The following is a 23,697-nucleotide window of genomic DNA, read 5'->3' on the forward strand; positions in this document are numbered from 1 at the left end:
TCATGAATGCTGCGCTTACACCAGGGCCCTAGGCCCCTGGCAGCTTGGAAATTCTTAAAATTCTGCGTATCTGATGCTTCCTGGAGACCACGGCTCAACCCCGTTCTGCAGCTGAGAAAACTGAGGCTCAGAGAAGTGCTGAGAATTACCAGGTCACAACTAGTTTTTCCTATGTGCCTTTCCTGTGGCTGCAGCCAGCAGCCCAGGCTTCCCCAAGTCGCCCTTCCCCTGTGTGTGATGCAAATATTGGTGCTGGGGGCGGATGCGCTGGGCATTTCTGTTCACTCCTGTTTGCCTTCTTTTCGTTCATAGCGCATGAACTCTTGCACACCTGCATTGTTCGGAGCCCCAGACTAAGGGAGATGAGATTAATCCCTGCCCTCTACAACTTGATTGGGGGAGAAAGAAACAAACAAAACCTAAGCTGCAAGTTAGTTGAGGATGTTTGTTGAAGCCTGAGTCTTGCAGGTGAGGTGCAGCCCGAGGACAAGAAAGAGGAAGTTCCTCCGAGACCCACAAATCAGGGCAAACCACACACTGAGACTGGGGAGAGGAGTAAAGGGATGGGTGGGAATGGACAAGGAAGGCTGCATGGAGGAGGTGAGACCTGAGCCTCTTTTGATTCTGGCGCAGAATTCATGACTGGATTTGAGCTGCCCAGGTTTCATTTTGGAGGAAAGGTGACTTTTAAGCAACCAGAAGCTGCAAGAGGAAGGCTGAGGATGGTGGAAGGAGAATGTGGAGGAAATACCTTTCTCCAGTTGAGCGAGAGCGTGTGGTTGGGCGCTGTGAAGAGGTGCTTTGTCCAGGTGCAGAGAGGTCAGCGTTGGGCCTAAGCTGAGTGCTTGCTTGGGCTCTGAGGGCCCGGCTTAGGCCCGGGCTTCGGCTGTACCTGTTCCTTTCTAGTAAGCAAACCTGAGAGCAGGCATCGGTGTTTCTTAGTCGTTGCCCAGCCCTGCCCTGCCCTGCCCTGCCCTGCCTTGCCCTGCCCTGCCCTGCCCTGCCCTGCCTTGCCCTGAAGGAAGGGGCTTTGCTGTTGTTCCTCAGGATCTATCTGCTGAGCTGTATTAAGCTGCCACCCAATGTTTCCACAATTTAGCCAAGTCCCCGCCATGTCTGTCTCCCTATTGTTTGCTACTGAAGCCTGCTCCAGCTTGAATGACCCCAGTCTGTGCCAGTTCTCACCTCTAGGACACCCTGAGGGAGGTTTGCCCAGGAGGCTGCTGCCCTTGGTGGATGTGCCAACATAGGCGGCTGCCCTTTTTCTGCCCTTGCTGTTACCTTGTCCCACGTCCAAAACTCCTGGACCCCAGGTGCTGGGCTTGGTCCTCCTGTCACTGCGCACTGAGGCTCGGGGACCTCGCAGTGCGGGGGCCTCAGGCCCAGGTCTCATTCCAGATCCCATTCCCTGTGCCCCTATATCCCATTCCTTTACTCCTCTCCCCAGCCTTGGTGTGTGGTTTGCCCTGATTTGTGGCCTCCGCTGAACTTCCTCTTCCTTGTCCTCAGCCATACCTCATGCACCCTGTAGGTGCCTTGTCGAATGTTTTGGATGAATTAGTAGAAAGTGGCTCAAAGAGCGGTGAGGAGGGAATGGTGGAAGTTGGGGAGCCCAGAAATGAGTCACGTGTGGGGGTGCAGGGATATGTCAGTACCACTGGGCAGGCCCTGACTGTCCAGATCTCTCTTCTGCAGGCTCAGGATGGCTTCACTCAGGTAAACTTTGTCCTGGAGGATGAGTGGGGGCCTTCTCATTAGCTGCCTCCACATAGCATCTGACCCTCTTTTGAGCAGGCCTCTGCTCCCCCCATCCAGAAGGGGTGCCTGTTTGGGGTTAGCTTCTCATCTGGACTTTCTTTGAAGAAAGGGGCCTTTTACCTGCTCACTCTGGCACTTCTGACGGATTGCCATCCCTTCACCTCCTCTTCGCTGCCTCCAGCTTCAGCTGTGGGTACTTTGCCCAGCTTTTGCCAAAGTAGCGGGGCCTGCTGGTGGAGGATGGGGCAATGCTGAAAAGCAGAAACCAGTTCCTCCTATTGAGTAGAGAGAGGTAACCCCACTGTGGGGCTTTCTCTTCCATTTGATCCCACAGGTTCTCTTCTGCTTCCACCCTCACACGAGGCTGTCCTCTATAGTCCACAAACACGCCTCTTCATGTTCCTGGTGACCCTCTTGATCCGGGTGGAACCAGTGTTTCTGCAGGGCTTCTCCCGTATCTTGTCCTGTCAAGACTAAGTCTTCTGGGGCCTCCGTGGTGGCACAAGGGGTTAAGCACAGTGCTGTGAAGCTATCTGCAGCTACCTACGTGACAAAGCAGACCTCTCCTGTCTCCCCACTGCTCCCCTCAGCAGTGTATTTCAGTCAATCTACCTGTTCTGCTCCCCGCTCTGTCTCTGGTGAGTCCTCTCACCCCCGTACCTCTGGCCTGTATCCCAGTTCTTGTATGCATAAATAAATAAATCTTTAAAAAAAAAAAAAAGGTTAAGTTAATCTTCAAGACTGAAGCATTCCCACATGGCACCTTGCCAAGATAGATACAAACAGTAACTATTCCTTGTTATTAAAAACAAATGCCGACCTTTACTGAGCTCTGCCTGTGGCATGGCAGACAAAATATGGGAGAAGCCCTGCAGGTATCATGGGGACTGATTATCACAGCAAACCTACAGCAAAGGTCCTGTGAGCGCCTCTGCACAAGTGGGGAACATCGGCCGCCGGGCTCAGGATCCCTGCTTGGGCCCCTCTCCCGTGTTGCCCACTTCTGTTATCGAGGCCTCACAACTTGCTTTTTGGCACTTTGGCGGCAGAGCCTGTGCCTTCTGGCCTGGTGCCTGATGCCACAGGTATGCTTAATAAATATTTTATTGAATGCCCCAAACATTCATTTTCAGTCTTGACATAATCTACCAAGGCAACTGGTTTTCTCGCCACCTGGATCCAGTCCATTTGATGGGCTGAATCTGCTGCTTAGTGACCAGTGGCTACAGCTGACCAACAGGTGCGGCCTGGGAAAACAAGCCCCTGTGAACACACAGTCCCGTGCCCCTGTGGGCCCGGGGGGAGTCGGAAGGAAGGAAGGAAAGAGTCAGGGAAAAAGACACATCAGCTCTCAGGGCCCATGGGACAGGTCTCCATCCGTGTCACCTTATGCAGTGAGATGGGAGCCCGCGTTGGAGAATAGAGAGGTGGGAGCTCGGCAGAGAACGTGGGGCTGGGGCAGCACGGAAGAGGGCAGGAAAACACTTCAGATAAAGCAATCAAAGCTGCTTGACCTTCTGGTGTCCCAGTAGGTGCCAGAAAAGGGCTGTACTTTAAATGCTTCTTACTAAACACGTGGGCTAATCTGAATGTGCCCTGATGCCAGCCACGGTGCCAGTGCCTTGTGTGAGCCACCTCATTGGGCGCTCCTGGAACCTGAGGCAGAGGCTGTGTTCCCAGCTTTGCCTGGCTAGGGAGCAGTGGCAGTGCTACAGGTGGCACCCAGGCTTTCAGCCTTATCTTCCCCTGGGGTCCCATGCCCCCCACCTCCCCAGAGAAGCAAAGCCACAGTCCTCTGAATTCTTGCCACCCTAGGTTCTCTGGGGCGTGCCGGGAGACTTGAGGATAACACTGCTTTCTTCTTTGACTTTAGGTCACACCTGCCTTCTGAGAGCTGACAGGAGCACCCAGGGTAAGTCTGCGCCTAAATCACTGGGGGTGCTGCATGGGTCTCTTTTGGCAACGCCAGTGGTGGCCGTCCCCACACGTCACTCATCAAGCTCAGTAAGAGAAAGGCCACGTTCAGAGGCTCTGGAAAGTATCAGCCATCCTCATCTGTCTCTTGGTTTTCACAGGAAAGTGGTATCTGGCTTCCTGCTGGCCTGGGTTGGTGGCTAGCCAGCCTCAGCAGGAGGCCTTGCTTTCTGGAAGGGTGTGGCATGGGATGCTGGTCAGGGGGCAGTGGCAAGGCTCCTCAGGAGCTCAGGGAACATCTCTGGGTTAGACAGCCTCTGAGAAGGCCCCTGTGGAGACACGGCGAGTGGGCACTGGGTGCTGAGGGACACAGAGGTGGCTCTGTCAGTGGTGGTACCACTTGACACGTGCCTCCAGAGAATTATGCTGCCTCTGGGAGTCAGCGTGGTGGTGGTGGAATTGTCCCTTCTTCTGCTCGCATAGGGCTAGCAGCATTTGCCTGTGTAACCTCCTCCTGTCAGTCGCCCCCTCACACAGATTGCCCTTGATTGCATCCATCTCCTCAGCTTTAATTCCAAGGCCTTCTCAGACAGGGCTCACCAGGGTCCAGGCCTAGTCCCTGCTGCTGGTCCTTGGCCCTCCCTGTCTAGGCTACCCCTGCATTTCAGACCCTGGTGTTTTCTTACCTCCTCCTGAGGCAGGCTGACTGCCACCCCATTTCACAGCAGGTACCCTGGGGCTTTTTGACCGAGGGACAACTTCCCCAGAGCCCATGTGCAGGGTTCAGAGTGGGGATGTCTTTGTACAGGGATTTTTCTTGGGTTTCCACTCACTGTGCATGGATTTTTCTCAGGTGACCCTTCATGACCCAGGAAATCCCTGAGGTTTTCTCTGAGTCCTCTCATCTAGGTCTTGTACCGACTGGGGTCTTCTCCGCCTGTGCGACTGAGACAGCTTAGAAATCGGAGCACTGAAAGCTAATGGGAACAGGGTGGAAATGGCTCTGGCCTTTGCTGGACTCCATGTCTCCTCTGCCTTGTTCTCTCTGTGGCTCTCAGCCTCCTCTTCATGGTAGCGAGAGGTGAATGTCATTTCTCTTGTTTGCATCCCTGCTAGGAGAAGTGGGGGTTGGGTGAAGGCCCCCACACCAGAGCTGAAAAATTGAGAGAGCTGATTAGCAGAATCCAAGATTCTGATATTTTTTTGAAGAGTACCGTGTTCTATTGCATGTCTTCTCCAAAGACTATCAGTAGAAGGGAAACGTGTCAGCAACAAAGGCCTCCTTCTCCCAGGTCATCGACTTTCTTAAAGGTTGTTTGGCTCTTTTGTCCCTAAGTCCCTGCTGATTCCCCAGAGTTTTGCCTGGTGCCGTAACTAAGAGGTTGCTGTCCTGGCCTCCTCCTCAGCTGTCTCCTTGGTGATCCTGGAGGGAGGTGCATGTGGACTTTTTCTTTTCAGGCCTTAGCCAAAAAAAGCATAAGGCAGACCAGAGGCATAACCTCTGGTCACACCCTCCCCCCCACCCCCGAGGAGGGTCTGGATACAATCTTAGGACATTTCCGACAGCTGTGTGTGGAATGGGGCCAGACTCCACATGTGGCAGCTCCTCTCCTGACCACCATCCATTCTTGACTGAGGCCTTCAGGAAAATTCAGTGATCTGGCTCTGCTGAGTCATGCTTACATGTGTCACCTTTCACATGTCTGTTACCCGGCAGCCCAGGGCCTGGAAAGGCTGCAGCTACTACTGTTAATCTCTTATATTGTATATCACCGTCTGCTTCTGAGTGCATTCATGAACCGATATACTGGTTCATTGTCACATAAGATCATATAATATGAAATCCATTCGTGTTAAACCATTAACAATAAATGTATTATTCTGGGAAAGCTTCCACTATGGATGAGGAAACTGAGGTTCAGAGAAATAAGTGACTCGGTGAGTTTGGGTCACTGGTGAGGGCATGTCTGCGTGAGGAATTTGGTGCCATGCCTACTCCTACTCCTCGGTTGTTGTGTAATACAAAAATGATTCAGAAGCTACTTTGGTTGAAAAAGTGTTTTTCAATTTGTTAAAGTTCCAAACCCCAATTATCTCGTCCTTCCTTTTGAGAGCTAGTTTTTAAGTTTAGCTTTTACATAGCCTATAAATTTTTCTGTTCTATTCATAATTTTAGGGAAAAAAATTTTTTTTAAAGATTTATTTATTTATTTATACAAGCACTGGGTATAGTCAGAAGCGCAGGAGGGTGAGAGAATTCACCAGAGCCAGAGCGGGGAGCAGAGCAGGCAGAAGGACCGAAGTACACTGCTGAGGGGAGCAGCGGGCGGCAGGAGAGGTCTGCGCGCCATGTGGGACCCTCCTCCGGTGGCCGGGGAGCAGCCAGGGTTCGAACCGGCGCCGCAGAGGCTGCGGGCAGCTTCGCAACCCAGCGCTCAACTGCCGCGCCACCGGGGAGGCCCAGGGAAAAAATTTTGACTCTTAAAACTTTAATAATCACTTTGAAGGGGTTTTTGATTAATACTTGATCTTATGTGAAAGATCAAACCTTTTTTTAAAGATTTATTTATTTTTATACAAGAACCGGGGTACAGGCCAGATGTGCAGGAGGATGAGAGGATTCACCGGAGACAGAGTGGGGAACAGAACAGGCAGACCGACTGAAATACGCTGCTGAGGGGAACAGCGGGCAAGACAGGAGAGGTCTGTTACTCCTTGGCTAGGGATCGGACTCAGGCCTTAGCAGTGATAGCTCTAAGACTTAACTCCCCTAACCAGGGATGCCCTATGTGAAATTTTAAATTGTATTTATATTTAACTTCCTTTATTTTAATGCTTCTAATTGATTAACAGACATTCCTATACTTCAAAAATCTAATAACTTAAACTCTTAATTTTTTTTTTTTTTTACTTTCCTATGGTGCTTTATTTTTAAAAGCAGCTTAATTAAGTGTTTTTGACGTATAGTTCCGCATATTTAGACTCTACAAGGTTTGGCCTATGTGTACACTTATGAAACCATAACCACAATGAAGGTGGTGAACACGGTCATCGCTTCCCAAAGTGTCCTTTTCCCCCTTTTGCATCTCCGCCACCCCATGATACCCACTGAACTGCTTTTGTTTACTCAGGTTTTCATTTTCTGGAATTTTACACAAGTGGAATCATGTAATATGTATTCTTCCCGTGGCTTTGTTCACTCAGCATAATTATTTTGAGACTTGTCTTTGTTGTTTCTATTTGCAGTTGACGCTTTATGACTGAGTAGTATTCCATAATGTGGAATCATCATTTGGCATTCATGTATTATTGATTTTTTCAATTTCCCTAAATGAAACTGCTGTGAACATTAGCGTATACATCTTGGTGTGGACACGCGCTTCTCTTGGGCAGATGTATCGGAGTGGAGGGCTGGAGAGATCATGTGGTGGTTATATTTACATTAAACTGCCAAACTGTCTTCCAAAGTGGCTGTGCCATTTTAGTCAGCCTTCCCAGCAGCAGTGTAGGAGTGTCCCGGTCTCCGCACAGCCTTTCCACCACTGGACAGGGTCGGTCTATCATTTCAGTTGTCCCAAAGACGTTTCCATGTATCTCTTTGTCATTTCACCTCGAGTTTCCTTGTTGACTAGTGACATTGGGCGCCTTTTCATGTGCTGATTTGTCATCTGCCAATGCTGATTTTAAATGTAGGAAAATTCTCAAAATGCAAGTCTTTACCAATTACTCAGCTGCATGTTTTAATTGGAACCTTGAGTTTGGCTTGTTATTCTGAACAGACCAAATCCCCTGAGTATTAAAGTACAGAAAGCAATATATATACACATTTATAAATACTCTGGTTTTCATATTCTTCGGCATATCTATATGTGATGCTATATATTCCAGGGATTAAAGAGCTTACCTAATAAGGAAATCATCTCCCACTGTAGTAAATTGCTTTCCTAAGCAACTTTTGGCGTTTCTCTCTCGGCTTGATGACATTTCTTTATAATTCAGCAGACTTCTGGATGAAGCTAGTTCTTGGCCTTTGAAAGCAACTGCTAGGCAGAGCCCTGACCCCTGCCGTTTGCCTGCTAATGGAGATGGTCTCTCAGCCCCTGGACCTTAGATGAAGCATCACATTGTTCATCCTGCTCTTCTCATAGAACCCTGCCCTTCTCCACCCCCACTGCTACACTATGACTGGATACAAGTGACCTATTTAAGGCTACATTTCTTACTTACTGTGGACAAAAAATAGGTGGAATTTGGAATTTAGAGTCTGTATTTTCAAGGCTTTGTCTGGCCAAGTTACCTAATAGTCTTCTGCCAGTTACCTAACAGTCTTCTGAGTTCAGGTCTGGTATTTACCCCCATATTTTACACCTTTTCAAATCAAGAGAAAAAGAGTCTGGTACCAAGAAATTCTGTACCTGGAACCTGTGGCTTCCTTGTCCTAGATTTTGGTTTGCCCCCTTGAAATAGTGAGCACCTTGACTTCCACCTAACCGCTAGTGGAGAGCTGCCACTCTCTGCCATCAAATTCCGCTTAGAGAGCTGGATCCTAGATGATAAAACAGATATAGAACTGCATTCCCGTCCTGGGCATTGCGTGTGGCTGCAGGAAACTTGTGGAGGGTGAGCAGGAGCTGAAAGTTAATGGCCTCTCCCTGAGATCTAATGCTTATGTGGCCCCATGTGGGTAAAGATCTATGAAGTTACAAGAAAAAGACATTTTAGATTCCTCTTCTGCAGGAGTTTTAAACACAGTCACTTCCTTATCTTTGACTCAGTGCAGAAGCACTGGATGTTAAACAGGGTACGGGCATATGAATGTCCCTGGGTGACAGAGTCTGGTCAAAGGGAGAGGAAAACATACTTCACCACAGGGCAGTGCCTGAAATGGGAGGGGGTCCAGAGACTAGACCTACAACTTATACACACACACACACACACACACACACACACACACAATGACATATCAGTGTTGATTCTAGAAATGTAACGCAGTGTAACAGGCCAAGTATACCAACATGCACACTGCTCACATCAGCATGTTTATAGGAGAAAATGGGAAACCACCAAAATGTACATAAAAAAAAAAATCACTATGCATGTAACCTGTTCCCTGTCACATGATGCAGCTTTAAAAATAGTCCAGGTCTCGCAAGCTAACCATGGACTTGAGACCTCAGCAGAGGGGGAGAGGGGCCAAACGGGAGGGAAGAGTACAAGGGACTGTGGTGATGGGTCATGGGGGTGATGGTGCGGGAGAACTGTAGGACTTTGCCTGAGGGGAGAAATCAAACACTGTCCAAAAATTAACAATGATGTAAGAAAGTAAAGTTAAAAAAAAATGTTCCTGGGCCTCCCTGGTGGCGCAAGGGGTTAAGCACGCACTATGAAGCAATCCGCAGCCTCTGCAGCATGAGTTCAATCCCCGGCCGGCCAGGGAGAAACCCACATGGCGAAGCCGACCTCTCCTGTCTCCCCGCTGCTCCCCTCAGCAGTGTGTTTCAGTCAGTCTGCCTGTTCTGCTCCCTACTTTGTCTCTGGCGAATGCTCCCCCCCCCTTTCCCCGCATCTCCGGCCTGTACCCCAGCTCTTGTATGCATAAATAAATAAATCTTAAAAAAAAAAGTAGTTTCCCCAAACATGCTGTCAATCTAAATTTATTACCAAAGAACATGATGCTTTTACATGAGAAAGGTACATTATAAAACAGAATGTCTAACAATCTTGTTTTTAGTTATTTGGAAATGAATGTTTAAAAAATCAGCTATGACTTTTAATTTTAAATAAGCTTAGTTTTAAAAAATAGAGAAGGATATAATGTGTAACAGTAATTGGGGCTTAATATCAGGTGCAGGGTATATAAGTATCAGAGTCCTTTCCTTTACCACTTTTTCTCGAAAAAATTGTTTGGGAGAAGGGGGATGAAAAAAGCTTTTTCTAAATGCCATATGAGATGTAGCTTCCTGGGGGAAGGTGGAACAAAGTCTTCTTAAAAGATGCTCCTCCATGAAAGACATGAGGAAACTGACAAAAATGGTCAAAATAAGCTTTTTCAGGGCCTCCCCAGTGGCGCAGCGGTTGAGTGCTGGGTTGCGAAGCTGCCCGCAGCCTCTGCAGTGCCGGTTCGATCCCCGGCTGCTCCCTGGCCACGGGAGGAGGGTCCCGCATGGCGCGCAGACGTCTCCTGCCGCCCGCTGCTCCCCTCAGCAGTGTACTTCGGTCCTTCTGCCTGCTCTGCTCCCCGCTCTGGCTCTGGTGAATCCTCTCACCCTCCCGTGCTTCTGACTGTACCCAGTGCTTGTATGCATGTATGTATAAGTCAATCAATCAATCAATCAATAAATAAATCTTTAAAAAAAAATAACCTTTTCCAAAACTTTGAAAATTAATCAAAGACTTGGCAACAGTACAAGGAACATTTATTCAAGAAAAATGAATCTTGTCTTCAACAGAGAGCTATGAGGCATACTAAGAAGCTAGTCAGTATGCATGTATATGGGCAAAGAAACAGTCGGTAGAAACTGACCTGAGGAAATTCAGGTGTTGGATTCAATGGACAAAGATTTGAAATCATCTATTTTTAAACATGTTTAAAGAAGTAAAGGAAAGCATGAGAACAGTGCCTCACCAAGTAGAGATATTCAGTAAGCAAGAGAAATATTAAAAAGAACCAAACAGGGCCTCCCTGGTGGCACAGGCGGTTAAGCGCCGTGCCGTGAAGCTGTCCGCAGCCTCTGCAGCGCCGGTTCAATCCCGGCCGCCCGTGGAGAAACCCACATGGCGCAGCAGACCTCTCCTGTCTCGCCTGCTGCTCCCGTCAGCAGTGTATTTCATCAGTCTGCCTGTTCTGTTCCCCGCTCGGTCTCTGGTGAATCCTCTCACCCTCTCGCGCCTCTGGCCTGTACCCCAGTTCTTGTAAAAATAAATAAATGTTAAAAAAAAAACAAAAAGAAAAAGAACCAAACAAATTCTGGAGTTGAAAAGTAGAACTGAAATGAAAGAGTGATAGAGGAACTGAACAGAGGTGCACAAGCAGAACGAACCAGCAGACTTGAAGATAGGTCAACAGAGTGTCCAATCTGAGGGGCAGAAAGAAAAAAGAATAAAGGAAAGTGGACAGACTATCGGCCAGGCCTAGCAACACCACTGTAAGGGGAGTCCTAGGAGGAGTGGGCAGAGAGAAAGGGGAAGGCATGTCTCAGAATACCCTTGAACAGATTTACAGACACTGCACAAGATTTTATGAATGCTTGGGGAGAGTAGAATAGCCTTCACCCCAAAGGTGAATTTTCATCCTTTAGCTGAAAATAATAGAACAATTGCTGTAACCTAACTAACAGCAGCCTCTCCCCTGCCCATCAGCCATCAAGGTTTCAACAAATGCGGGGTCAACCAGCACATCCCAGCACCCCCTGGCTGCTGAGTGCCGTTGCTTTGTTGCTGGTAACACTCCATAGATGTGGGGAGCACTTGACAGTTTTACAGTCTCAACCCACAGTTCTCACCGCAGCTAGTTATGCTGTTTATGGATGATGAGGCAGAGATTCTGAAGGGTTTAGTGACTCAACCCAGCCCCGCCAGTAAGAGGCAGAGCAAAGCCTTGAGGGAAGATCCAGCTCTCCCCAGGTCGCCTGGGATTAGATGTATTGTCGCCTGCCACTGTTCACAGGGTGGAGACACCCGCCTGAAGGGCTTTCCTACTTGAGCTGATCTCCTGGCATTTGCCTCTTCCTCACAAGAGCCACTTGTTGTCGCTCGGGCTTGTGGCCAGTTGGGGTAGGGGATGGGGTGGCCTCTCTGGTCTGTGACCCAGGCCTTCCTGGTCAGACCTGAAGGTCTCCTCCGCCTTCCTGGCTTTTGACCATCCCCTTTCAGCTGGTTGCAAAACCCGGGACATCATTCCTTTTCCTTTCTGAAATTCTTCAGTGGCAGTTTAAATATTTGGCAGAAGCAACTCCCCATGATCCAACCCTGACTTTTCTCAATGGACTGCGTGGTTTAAGCAGGGCAAACGTTATTACTGTGCGGTGTTCCAAGAAGCTCTTTCCTCAAGCATCGACTGCCTGGGCAGCAGGCACAGCTCTTCACTGGGCGCCGAGGTTGCGCGAGGACCTGACCCGCACTCACTCACCTGGGGCTGGGAAGAGGACTGTGTGTGCTGGGGCGAAGTGCCTGCCCGCCCAAGTAGTCGCTAGTTAATAGAGAACGGCCATAACTGCCATCTCCCAGGCGCTGTTTCTGTGCCAGGAAAGCTGCTAGGTGCGAGAGAGAGAGTGCAGAAGATGACCAGGGAAGTGCCGCAGCCCAGAGTAGGGCTCTGCAGGCAACTCTTTGCCCACCTGTCAGTCTGGCAAGTTCGAGCCTGGCTTCTTTGAGCCGGGGTACCCCTTCTATAAAACAGGGAAATGTGGCCTTCCTCGCGGGGCTGCTGGGGGTGGTTAATAAGGACTTCCATAAGAGGCACCTGGTGAACACAGCGCTACAGAGGCTGCAGTGATGGCTCCAGGGGAAACAGTTACGGGGGACTCAAGATGCAGCGCTCACGAACCCAAGGGGCTGCAAGTGGGTTGGCTGCTCAGGAAGGATTTCTTGGGAGACCCTTGACCTAGGGGCCCTGTGTGGGTGGGGTCGGGGTGGGTGCCCAGACAGTGGCACACACAATGGACTCCCCACAGCCGTAGAGAGTTGCATCTGCTGCTTCGCTGCTGAACCCACAGGACCTGGAGCAGCAGCAGGGCCAGAGACTTGTTCCGTGAATTTCCAGCTGTTGGTTGAGTTTTGAGACAATGAGAAACCTTTGAGATGCTTGAGTCAGTGATCATCCACAGGTGAATGCTATTTTGAAAAGCTTCTGGAAGTAGAGGGCAGGCTGACCTGGAATGCAGGGTCAAGGTGGGAGGCTGCCTCTCAGCTGTTGCAGTTCAGACAGCACCACTGCTGTGCCCCTGGCCAGGGAGCACATGGCAGAGGCGGGGAAGCAGTGACTACACAGTGCCAAAGAAGGACAATCACCAAGTGGAGAGGGGACTTGGAGAGCTGGATTTGCCTCATGGTGAAATGCAGAGTGGGAAAAGCAACCCCACTCCTGCAGCTGAAGGGAGCCAAACCCAGCCAAACCGAGGTCAGGGGGAAAACGGAAACAGTAATAGGGAACCAGCGTGGGTATCATCTTTGGGGATAGGGTATTAAGCCCAACTCAGAATTTCCTGAGAAAATTGAATTACCTCGAGGCCAGAGTGGTTAGTCCTGAAAAGGTACCTGGAGAAAACAGGCTAGGGGAGAGAAGAGGCCAGCAGAATCCCAAGATTCCTAGCCTGGTGCTGCGTGAGTGCAGCTGTAGCGCCAGCACGCAGGGCAGGTTCACTCTTGATTCAGGCAGATTGAAAGGAGAGCCCTGGAGCACTTGGATTTTTACAGGCCTTTAATGGCAGAGCAGGGAACCAGGCACACGAGGCAGGGAAGCTGGGCAGGCAACTGGGCCTCCTAGACCTCTGCGAACCTTTGTGCTTACTCTGGCCTCTCCTTGGTGTTCTGTCTTGTGCCCTGTGCCCTCAGCCCTGCACATCCATGCTAGTGGCAGGAGGCGGGATTATAACTTCATTTGCCCTACAGCAGCGATCCCAGACCAGGCAGGTTCATGGTTCATTCGGGCAAATGGTAAAAAAAGTTTTCGAGCCTCAGGTAAATCTGACAGGTCTTTCATGCGAGAGCAGGGGTCTGGGTACACAGGCAGACCAGCAGGCCGGGAGGCAGGCGGTGACTGAGCCTCCGAGCCGCCCAGGCCTGGGCATCCATATTTATAGGTATGTGTGCCCTGTGCGCTGGCTGCTTGGTCAGATGTCTGCAATTATGGGTGGTGTGCCCCGTGCGCACGCGCCTAAGTGCTTTATCACGTGTGGGCAATGAATCCTGGGAGGAAAAGCCACTGGTGGCAACTGCAGAGGCTGGCGGCGGGAGGTGGAAAGAGCCCAAGTGACTCCATGATCCTGACATTGGGCCGGGCTGCTCGGGAAGTCTCTCCACCGCAGCAACACCTTCTGGGTCCTGGGCACTTGCCCTTTGTAGGTTAAAGGAGTTGATCAGGCTTTTTCCAGCATTAACGCCTGCGGCCTTGATGGTGTTAATTTGGAAAGCGCTTATGAGTCTGGGTACGGGGCACACGGGCCTGATGGTGGATGCCCAGAGTGTGGTGTGGGTGTGCGCGAACATGCACACCTGAGCCTGGGGCTGGATATAAGGGCGGCGTCACTTAGACAGAACAGATATGAGGGGGGCAAGCAGCATGACTACAGAACAGGGGACCCTGCAAGACAGTGTGCCAGAGACCCCAGAGAAAGAGCAAATTCCCTAGGGGCCGGGAGGCTGGCAAGGTCCGCTGGCTGCCCTGCGCCTGGTCACCCCAATACACCCTCTATGGCTGACAGGGTAGGTAGGGCTGGACCTGCTGCAGCGCTTGGACTCACCCCGAGCAAGGCTTCTGTGTGCATCGGGTTTGAGGGGTTGGTGTCGAGAGTTGGGTAGGCGGTGAGGGAGGCCTGTGGGCACCCTAGCACACTCAGGGTGAGCGCATATCTCGTGTCTTTTTCTCCCAACTACTTGATTTTCATGGTTCATGTTTTGGAACTTTGAGGTGTTTGGTCAGCAGAATAGACAGGTGGCACCTGCTGAGAGAGGGGAAACGCATCGAGTTGGAGGTCACATTGCGGTGATGGCCGTAACTTGTGAGACGATGGCTGAGTCTAGTCCTGGAGAGGGGCTGCTGTTGCGCCACACTGCACAGGGCATTGATTCAGGCAGATGGATGAAGGAGAGTCCCGGAGCCCTCAGTGGATTTTTCAGGTTTTAATGCTCTCTCAGGGAGCCAGGTGCACAGGCACCCCAGGAAGGGAGGCTGGCAGTGAGGAGGCAGGCACAGGCCAGGCAGGGTGTGCCGGGAGGCAGGCAGGCAACTGAGTCGCCCAGATCCCCACAAATCTGCGCTCTCGCGCGTCGTCTCGTGGTCTCACCTCTTCTGTTATCACGTTGCTCATCCTCCTCTCACTGCCGCCAATGCCACCGTTTTTATCCCACTCTAGGCTCAGATGGGCACACTCACACACCCACACCATGCTCCAGGGGTCCACAAACAGGCACCAGTGCCCCGCGCCCAAGCTCCCAAGCGCTTTCTAAATTAACATGATCAAGGCCACAGGTGATGGCCACAGAGCCTCCCTTGTTGAGTTTTAGGAATCTGTATTCTTTTTTTTTAAAAAAAAGATTTATGCATACAAGAGATGGGGTGTAGGCCAGAGGTGCAGTGGGGTGTGTGTGAGAGGGCTCATCAGAGACAGAGTGGGGAGCAGAACAGTCAGATGCACTGAAATACACTGCTGCGGGGAACAGTGGGGAGACAGGAGAGATCTGCTGCGCCGTGTAGGTCACCTCCCTGGCCAGGGATCCAGCTCATGCTACAATGGCTGCATATAGCTTCATAGTGCTGAGACTTAACCCCTTCCGCCACCAGGGAGTCCCAGAATCTATATATTCTTGATATTAATTTCTTACCAATAAATGGCTTGCTAATATTTTCTCCCATTCTGTGGGTCACCTTTTTACTCTGAATAATGTTGTTTGATGCCTACTTTTAAAATTTTTCATGAAGTCCAGCTTGTCTATTTTTTGTTATCTATGCCATTGGTGTCATAGTCAAATTATTGCCAAGTTCAATGTCATGAAGCTTTTGTTCTATGTTTTCTTCTAAGAGTTTTATTGTTTTCGTCTTATATTTAACTCCTTGATCCACTTTTGTGTTAATTTTTGAGCATTGTGTCAGGTTAGGGCCCGTCTTCATCCTTGGCACCATTTGTTGGGAAAAAAAAAACAAACCTGCTCTTTCCCTATTGAATAGTCTTCAAGATCCGTTTGATCAAATACGCAACAATTTGTTTCTGGGCTCTGTATTCTGTTCCATAGGTCTTTATGTCTATGTTTCTGTAGAACTGGTAGTAACATTCCTGCTTTAATTTCTGATTTTAATAATTTGAGTCTTTTTCTCTTAATCCAACTAGCTGGAGGTATGTCAATATTGTTGATCTTTTTGAAGAAACAACTTTTGGTTTCATTGATTTTTCTATATTGTTTTTATATTCTCTATTTCATTTTCTCTGATCTTTATCTTTCTCTTCCTTTTGCCAGCTCTGAGTTTACAGTTTGTTCTTTTTCCAGTTCCTTAAGTTGTAAAGTTAGGTTATTGGCTTTTCTTGTTTTTTAAAGTACATTTATTTATAGCTATGAAGTTCTCCTTAGCATACCTTCACTGTGTCCTACAAGTCTTACTGTGTTGTTTTGTTCTCATTTCCTCTGCATGTTTTCTTATTTCCCCTGTGATTTGTTCTTTGATCCATTGGTCTGTCAAACATGTGCTGTTTAATTTGCACATTTTTCCAGTTTTCCTTGTTATTGATTTCTAACTTCACCTGTTGTCAGCGAAGATACTTTATAGGATATCATTCCTCTAAAATCTGTTGAGACTTAATATGACACTTAACATCAGACTGGAAAATGCCCTATGTATACCGGAGAAGCAAGTGTGTTCTGTCCTTGGGGGGCGTGTTCTGTATATGTCCTAGATCTAGTTGGTTTATTGCATTGTGAAGTCTTGTATTTCTTTTCTTGTGTCTGGTTGTTCTGTCCATCATTGTGAGCAGGGTATTGAAGTTTCTATCATTGCAAAACTGCCTATTTCTTTCTTCAAAATTGCCAGTTTTTTTGCTTCATATACTTTGATGGTCTGTCATTAGGTGTGGCAATATTCTATTTTCTTGCTTTCTTAATATGTGGTATCCTTTGTCTCTTGTAGTATTTTTTGAATTAAAGTCTGACGTTAATACAGCCACTCGCACTCTCTTGTGGTTATTATTTGCTTAGAATATCCTTTTCCACCCTGTCACTTTTAGCCTGGTTTTGTATTGGGACGCAAGTCAGTCTCTTGTCAACGACATATTGTTCTGTCATGTATTATTATCCATTCTGCCAATCTCTGTCTTTTGATTGGAGAGTTTCATCTATTTCCATTTAAAGTACTTACTGGTGGCTTCCTTCTGACACTGTGCTGTTTCCTATATGCCTCTTTACCTTTTATTGTCCTTTATTGCCCGCATTACTGTTTTCTTTGGTGTTTAATTGACTTTTTATAGGGAAAATTTTTTTAACTCCATTCTCATTTATTTTCACAAATATATATGCTGCAGCTATTTTCTATATGGTGACCAAGGGATTACACTTAACCTCCTAAAGTTGTAACTTTCCACTTTGAATTTCTATCAGTTTAACTTCAATAACATATGAAACAGGTCCTTTGCCGCTCCTGCCCACGGCTTTCCGTTGTTGATGTCATAGATTGTATGTTAGTATGGTTTGACCCCAAACGCAAGCTAATAATTGCCTTTAAAATGCATTAGTCTCCTAAATTACGTAGAAAACAAGATTTGAAGTTACAAACCAGAGTTATAGTGACAATAGCTTTTACATTTGTGTGTTTTTCTTTAAATATATTAATCTCCTAAATCACGTAGAAGACGCACAGCCACCTTGGCCTGGAGTACAGTCACCATCTGCCATTGCTCCTCTAGGTGGCTCTGATGATGGCCACGTTCCCTTACTGTGAGCTTGGTCTCTCCAGCCTCGGGCTGCTGCTGAGGGCCCTTTATTCCGTCTGCAGGACCCCCTGGGTGTCCTCGCAGGCCAGGTCCAGTAGTTACACCTCCCTTAGCTTTAATTTATTGGGGAATATCTCAATCTGATAGTAAGTAGCAAACTGAAAGTTTAATCACATCATTTTATTTTTTTTTTAGCGATTTTATTTATGCATGTAAGAACTGGGGTGTAAGCCAGAGGTGTGTGGCGGGGGGGGGGGGGCGGTGAGAGGATTCACCAGACAGTGGGGAGCAGAGCAGGCGAAACTACTGAAATACACTGCTGTGAGGAACAGCGGGTGAGACAGGAGAGGTCTGCTGCGCCCTGTGGGTCAGCTCCCTGACCTGGATTGAACTCAGGCCGCAGAGGTGATAGCGCAGAGACTTTAACCCCTGCACCACCAGGGAGGCCCTAATCACATCATTTTAGACTCATCTCTCCTTTTTGTCAATATGCCGGAGCATTTTATTTATTTCATACGTAGTAGTAACCCAAGCATGCACATTACCAGGCCGGTATGCCCAACAATTCTGGCTGGTTGTGTGCCTGCCCGATGGAGTATCAGCTCACCAAGATTCACACAGTTGTAGAACATTCTACTTCCTGCCCTGTGCCAGGCGCTTGGGAAGCACTCCATAAATGTTGACTGGAGACCTGTGCTTACTATCCCCGTTCATGGGTGGCCGGCTAGGGGTAATTCCCTGTTGTTCCAGGCTGTTTCAAAAAGGCAGTGTCGGGCCTCCCCGGTGGCGCAGCGGTTGAGCGCTGGGTTGTGAAGCTGCCCGCGGCCTCTGCAGCACCGGTTCGATCCCGGCTGCTCCCCGGCCACCGGAGGAGGGTCCCACATGGCGCGCAGACCTCTCCTGCCGCCCGCTGCTCCCCTCAGCAGTGTACTTCGGTCCTTCTGCCTGCTCTGCTCCCCGCTCTGGCTCTGGTGAATTCTCTCACCCTCCCGTGCTTCTGACTGTACCCAGTGCATGTATAAACAAAAAACAAACAAAAACAAACAAACAAACAAATAAATAAATAAAACATGCCTCTATAAAAAAAAAAAGTTAAAAAAAAAAAAAAAGGCAGTGTCTCTTAATTATGTGCCTTTCAGTAAGAGCCCTACATTTCACACCTGTAGACTGTGTATATATATTTTTCCATATAGAAAATAGTTTGCTTGCCTTTTCTGATCACAAAGGTAGTAGCTGCTAATTGTGACAGATTCTGCAAAGAGCCTCCCCTCCCCCCAGCTCTGTCTGTCCTCAAATTCTTTTCAGTATCTTGTCTGCATTTTGGGCTTGCCTGGCTTTCATTTCTTTCCCGATTGCTTCTTAGACGCCTTCTCTGAGCTAGGAGCTGATATGACTCTCCTCTTGTCCAAAGATCACATCTGTCTTGTCTGTAAATAGGAAGGAACAATAGTGTTTGCCATAGGCTTTGCCAAGTCAACGGCCATCATTCCTGACTTCTCTCTCTCTGACTTGTGATTTTCTGACATCCCAGCTGTGTGCTCTTCCGTGCCCCACTTAAAACCTTCGTCTACGACATAGCTTTTCTGAGGAAAGGAAGCAGTGGACTTCTGAGGCCTCTCCTTGTCCCTTTGTTGTCTGGCAGAGACATTCACCAGCTGCCTCCTGCTGCTGGGGTGTCGGGTCCCCTTTTCCTGCTGTACTTAACTGCTTAGCAGCCTGGAGGTGAGAGGCCACAGTGAGAGAAAGGCCCCTGTTCATGAAGCCAAGGGCTGGCTGCTGCCTTGCTCTGCTTTGTCTCCCACCCACCCCTCTACCTGGCTGCAATGACAAGGGATGGGGCCAGAGACAGGAAATGACAAGGCACAGAGAGGAAGACCAGGCCCGTCTCCCTGCCTCGCAGGTGTGCATCCGGCAGTGCTGGCGGCGTCACTCTTCCTGACCCGTGCCAGTGACAGAGTTTGTAGAACAAAAGTACATCTGTTTCTAGCTACCGTTCATCCTTTTTTTTTTTTTTTTTTTTTTTTTTGTGGGGCCCTCGCCAGGGATGGAACCGGCGCTGCAGAGGCTTCGGGCAGCCTCACAACCCAGCGCTCACCCGCTGCGCCACCAGGGGAGGCCCCCGTTCATCCTTCTTGTCATTACTTTATTTAGCTTTTAAGCTCCAAAGCCTCTCCCTCTTTCTTTGGAACAAAGTCAAGACTCTGATCCCTTCGCTTCAACAAGTCTGCGTTGAGGTGGTGGGTCCCCGGGGGGCTCTGTGTCGGCAATGGGGCCTGAATCTCCTTCACGAGCACAGGAGGTTGCGACCAGGAAGGTGGGGGGGTCTCTTTTTCCTGGTTTAACTGAACTGGGGGGGAGGGGAGGCAGTCCCTTGAGTGATGGCGGGGCAGCTTCCCCTGAGAGCCTTGTCGGGCGACAGTCCCGGGAGAGTTCCGGCGTGCGAGGGGAAGGGAGACACAGTTCTTGGGTGGTTGTGTCTCTGCTGGCTGATTTCCCCTCGTTCAGAACTGCACTGATAAAGGAATACAGCAGTGACACAGTGACGTGAGCTGGAACAAGAGGGTGGTCACGTCCAACCCCTGCTGTGGTGTCTACGTGGGGTCTCTGCTCCCTGCAGTAATCCTTGAGGTCAGGGCGCACCCCCTGCAGCTCCAGGGGGTGAGCTGCTTGCTCAGCCATCCACCTTCAGAGCGGCAGTGCTCAGGTCCAGACTCACCCTCTGCCCCCGTCCCCGGGCCCCCACGCTGTCAGCAGAACAGGCCTACGGGGCACACCGGCAGTGGGTGTCTGTTTCCCAAGCGACTCCAGTTTGCGCCTGTCATTTCCGTACTCCTTTTAGCTCTCCTGCCTCGGTTGTGTCGTCATGATGCCCGGGGTCTAGAGCAAGGTTCTTTGCTCAGAACATCTTGGTTCTTACCTGTTTTACGTAATTGTGCTTGGCCTCTTGTTTTTTTCCTTCTATTTCTTCTCTGCAACAATTCTGCTTTAAAGCTGTTGAGAAGATAAAGAAAACCCTGCCCCAGGGCTAGGAAAAGTGAAGGCCAGGTGTTTCAGCAGGCCCGAGTATTGGGCAAGGCTGTCTCCACACGAGCTTGTCCCAGCGGAAGCGTGTTTCTTAAGGTGCGGAGGAGACGTGGAAACGCAGGGGAATCATGGGCCGAGTCAGGCATGTGTGTTTCTCTGAATTGAACAGATTCAGTTGGAGTCCAGGCCCAGTGCTGTTCCCTGAGGTCAGAGCTCTGACCCCAGAGAAGGACGGAGGAAGGGGAGGAGGGTGTGGTGCAGACAGGGGTGGTTCTGGGACACCATGCCTTAGAGTTGGCCTTTCTGAAGCAGCGAACAGGTGCCCGGGAGACAGGCCTTCTGGTGACTGCCACTTTATGACTTGGCTCTAGGTCCGCGCCACTTCTCCTGTCCCCACACCTGACCCAGCCTCATATTCCACGACCGGGGCTGGCAGTTTTGCCGATGAATAGCCTGGCACCTTCCTGCAGGTGTCTTCTGGTGAGCCACCTGGGTGCGCCTGCCTCGTGGGCATGCGGTGTCTGAGAACACGACCCCCATCTCTCCCCCACCTCCCTCCCTCTGTGCCCCAGCCAGAGGCAGGGCATATTCTGGGTCCATGTTAAAGCAAGCTCAGTTGCCTGCATCACTTACAGACACCTTCTCCCGATCTCTGCTCATCTGATTACTGCAAATGGAACTTCATTCTGATCCATTCAAGCATCTTGTGCCAGGCACTGTGGTAACCTACATTCTCAAGGTGGCCTCTGATGGTATCAAACCTGTATCTTCAAAGTGTGGGTCACTGTTGTGACCCAGATGGGCCTTTGACCTGAGGCCTGTTTCATAAACTCGGATACTCCTCTTGAGTAATAGTGACTTTTCCCCAAAGAGCTGAGGCCTAGATTTCAATTCTGACCTCATTCATTCACAGGGGGAGCCTGGAGCAGGCCCTCACTGCCTGGCGCCATTCTTCTCTCAGCAGGCGAGGTAGCACCCCCACCCCAGACCCCCCCACTCTGTTTGCTATTCCTAGCACAGATCCTCAGGATCGCCTTCACTGCCTCTGGCCTGGAGCCTGTTCCTCCTTCCCTAGTCACTATCCTGCCCCCACCCTAGCCCTCCTGCCCCCAGGCAATGGCTTCTCTTTCCTGCCCCAGCCCCAGGAGATCTCAGGAGAGTCTCTAACACAGTGGCAGTGAGAGAGAAAGAAGGGAGCAGGACCCAGTCTGGGCCTCAGAAGACCAGACGCCTGCCCCCCCCTCTCTGACCGTGCCGTGAAGGCCTCCTCCTCCCCCCCTCCCTCAGCGCCCACTGAAGGAGGGCCCGGCACAGGCTGGCTGAATCACTGCGGCCCCTTGATCTCTGCATGATCCGGAGGCAAGCTGGTCTGCAGCCTCAGGGGCTGTGTCAGCTGCTGTGAGCTGAGGGCGACTTGCCTTTGCTCCCCAAGGATTTGAGTGCTCACTTGTGTTCTAGGCTTCTCACTACAAGGTGGGGACACAGCAGGGAACCAGAATGATCTAGCTGGTCTCCTGTCATGGGGGAGCTGGCAGAAGGCCAGTTTCTGTTTAATTACCACTGTGATAAGTGCCGCAGAGGAGCCCAGTGGTGGGGAGGTGCCTCAGCAGGCGGGTACCCCTTCCCACCCCCCCCTTATCTGCCTCCTACAGGGGCAGCACACTGGGCGGGCCTGGCAGAACCCAGGAACCTCTTGTGCGCTGGAGCACAGTGGGGGAGCCACAGCTGGGCTGGGTTTTGGAGTTGTCTGCTGACCTGGTGAGCCCCTCCCTCCGGGCACACTTCCCCCTGATGAGCCCCTGTGCGGCATCTGGGTGCTGGCCGAAATGCTCGAGGGAGCAGGGCTCAGCTGAAGCTGTATGAGACGCTTCTTGCCTGGCGGCAGATTATCAATCCTTAGATTTTTCTGCCCTTGCTCTCCCCACCTCCCGCCCCTGTGTTGAGCCTTTGCTTTGGGTCAGACTCAGCCCTTTCCGCCAAGGTCCCGGCAGAGTTTTCTTGGTGTCTCTCCCGCCTCTCACCTGTTGACCTTCCCGAGAGACCTGCGGGGCTGAGGGGTGAAATCCAAAATCAGCCACCTGGGTACCCCTAGGGGTGCAGCGGGAGGAGTCCAGCGTGTGGGTTGCCTGAGAGCGACTGCCCAGACTGCCCAGGTGCCCGTGACCCGGAAGCCAGAAGCCTGGGGGCCTAGACCCCTACGGAAGGCAGCAGTTGTCTTCTTGAAGGTCACTTCGAACGCATGACTGTGGTGGTGCTCATACCCCGGGACCACCCTTCGGGAGCCCGGGCACCTGTGGTTGGCCCAGGACTCCACACCTCTGGTGACCCCAGAGGACTCTGCAGCTCCAGGACTCTGGGAGGCCCTCCCTCAAATCTTGGAGGTTCCCTTCAGTGCTTTTCCAGACCCGGACTGGGATCCACATCAGTCATCTTGGGGTGCTCCCTATCGCTCTATGGGCACAGGACAACCAGATGTCCTCCAGGCTGCCAGAATCCGTGTCTGGGCCGGCTCTGGATGCGGCCCCCACTGGTGGCCGTGTCGTTTCATTCACAGGACACGTGAGGCTGGGCCACCAAAATGGTGCTGACTCGCTAATCTGAGTGACTCAACTTTTTAATAGTTTTATACTCTCCTCACACAGCTAACACCCCTTCTGGTTGCCACACGCGTCCCAGGAGCCGTCCTGCCTGGGGCCTACCCATTGTGCCTTCCACTTCACTTAGAGCTCTTGGCCTGGACGGGAGCAGAGGATAAGGGCCTATTGTGTGTCCCAGGACCTGAATGGCACTTTGTTTTCTGCGCTGCACTCCGGGCCGGGCCTTCTGGCCTACCGCTGCAGTTGTCACTGTGTCGTCCCCAGGGCGACAGCGTTCCCAGCCTCACTCCCATCGCTTTCCTGGGAGGACAGGGCTGAGAGCCAGCTTGGGGTCTGTTGGTGGCTGCGTGCAGGGAGCTAATAACTCAGGGCCTGAGGGAAGGGGTCTTCCCTACCAAGAGCCCTCCGCTGTGGGAGAAGGAGAGGGGTGAGCCCTTGTTCACAATGAACTAAGGAGCTAGTTGGCAAGAATGTGGCCCCGCTCTGAATTGGCAGGAAGGGAAAGCGTGGGAAAGCCCCCGCCCATGTGAGCAGAGGCCGGGAGGCCGGGCACGGGCAGAGGGTATGCTCCCGTTTGCTGCCTCATCCTCTTCTTTGCCTTCTTGCTCTCCTTCCCTGACCCCTCAACTTTGCCTCTCTACCGGGGAAGCAGGAAAACGGTCCCAAGAATCAAAGGTGCCTCTTCAGCATTGAGGTCAAAGGAATAGGAAGGCAGTGTGAAGCAGAGAGAAAACAAACAGACGGCTTTTTTGTTGACCTGGAAGCCACAG

The 23,697-nt window shown here is 50.6% G+C and overlaps 1 protein-coding gene across 3 annotated transcripts in view; it reads left to right on the forward strand.

Annotated features, from left to right (window-relative positions):
* Window positions 1-23,697, forward strand: part of PC (pyruvate carboxylase) — a 73,883-nt gene that overhangs the window by 843 nt on the left and 49,343 nt on the right. Inside the window, exons 2-3 of one of the 3 annotated variants that reach the window (XM_054697447.1) lie at window positions 2,093-2,396; window positions 3,632-3,670. The gene's annotated coding sequence lies outside the window, so the exon portion shown is untranslated. Of the gene's footprint in view, window positions 1-1,992; window positions 2,397-3,631; window positions 3,671-23,697 lie in introns of those variants that run through there. The other 2 variants (XM_054697448.1, XM_037517486.2) reach the window with 2 other exon arrangements.

This window comes from Talpa occidentalis, unplaced genomic scaffold (assembly GCF_014898055.3).
Source record: "Talpa occidentalis isolate TD23 unplaced genomic scaffold, MPIMG_talOcc4v2.1 talOcc4.17, whole genome shotgun sequence".
In the NCBI taxonomy this organism is placed as follows: Eukaryota; Metazoa; Chordata; class Mammalia; order Eulipotyphla; family Talpidae; genus Talpa; species Talpa occidentalis.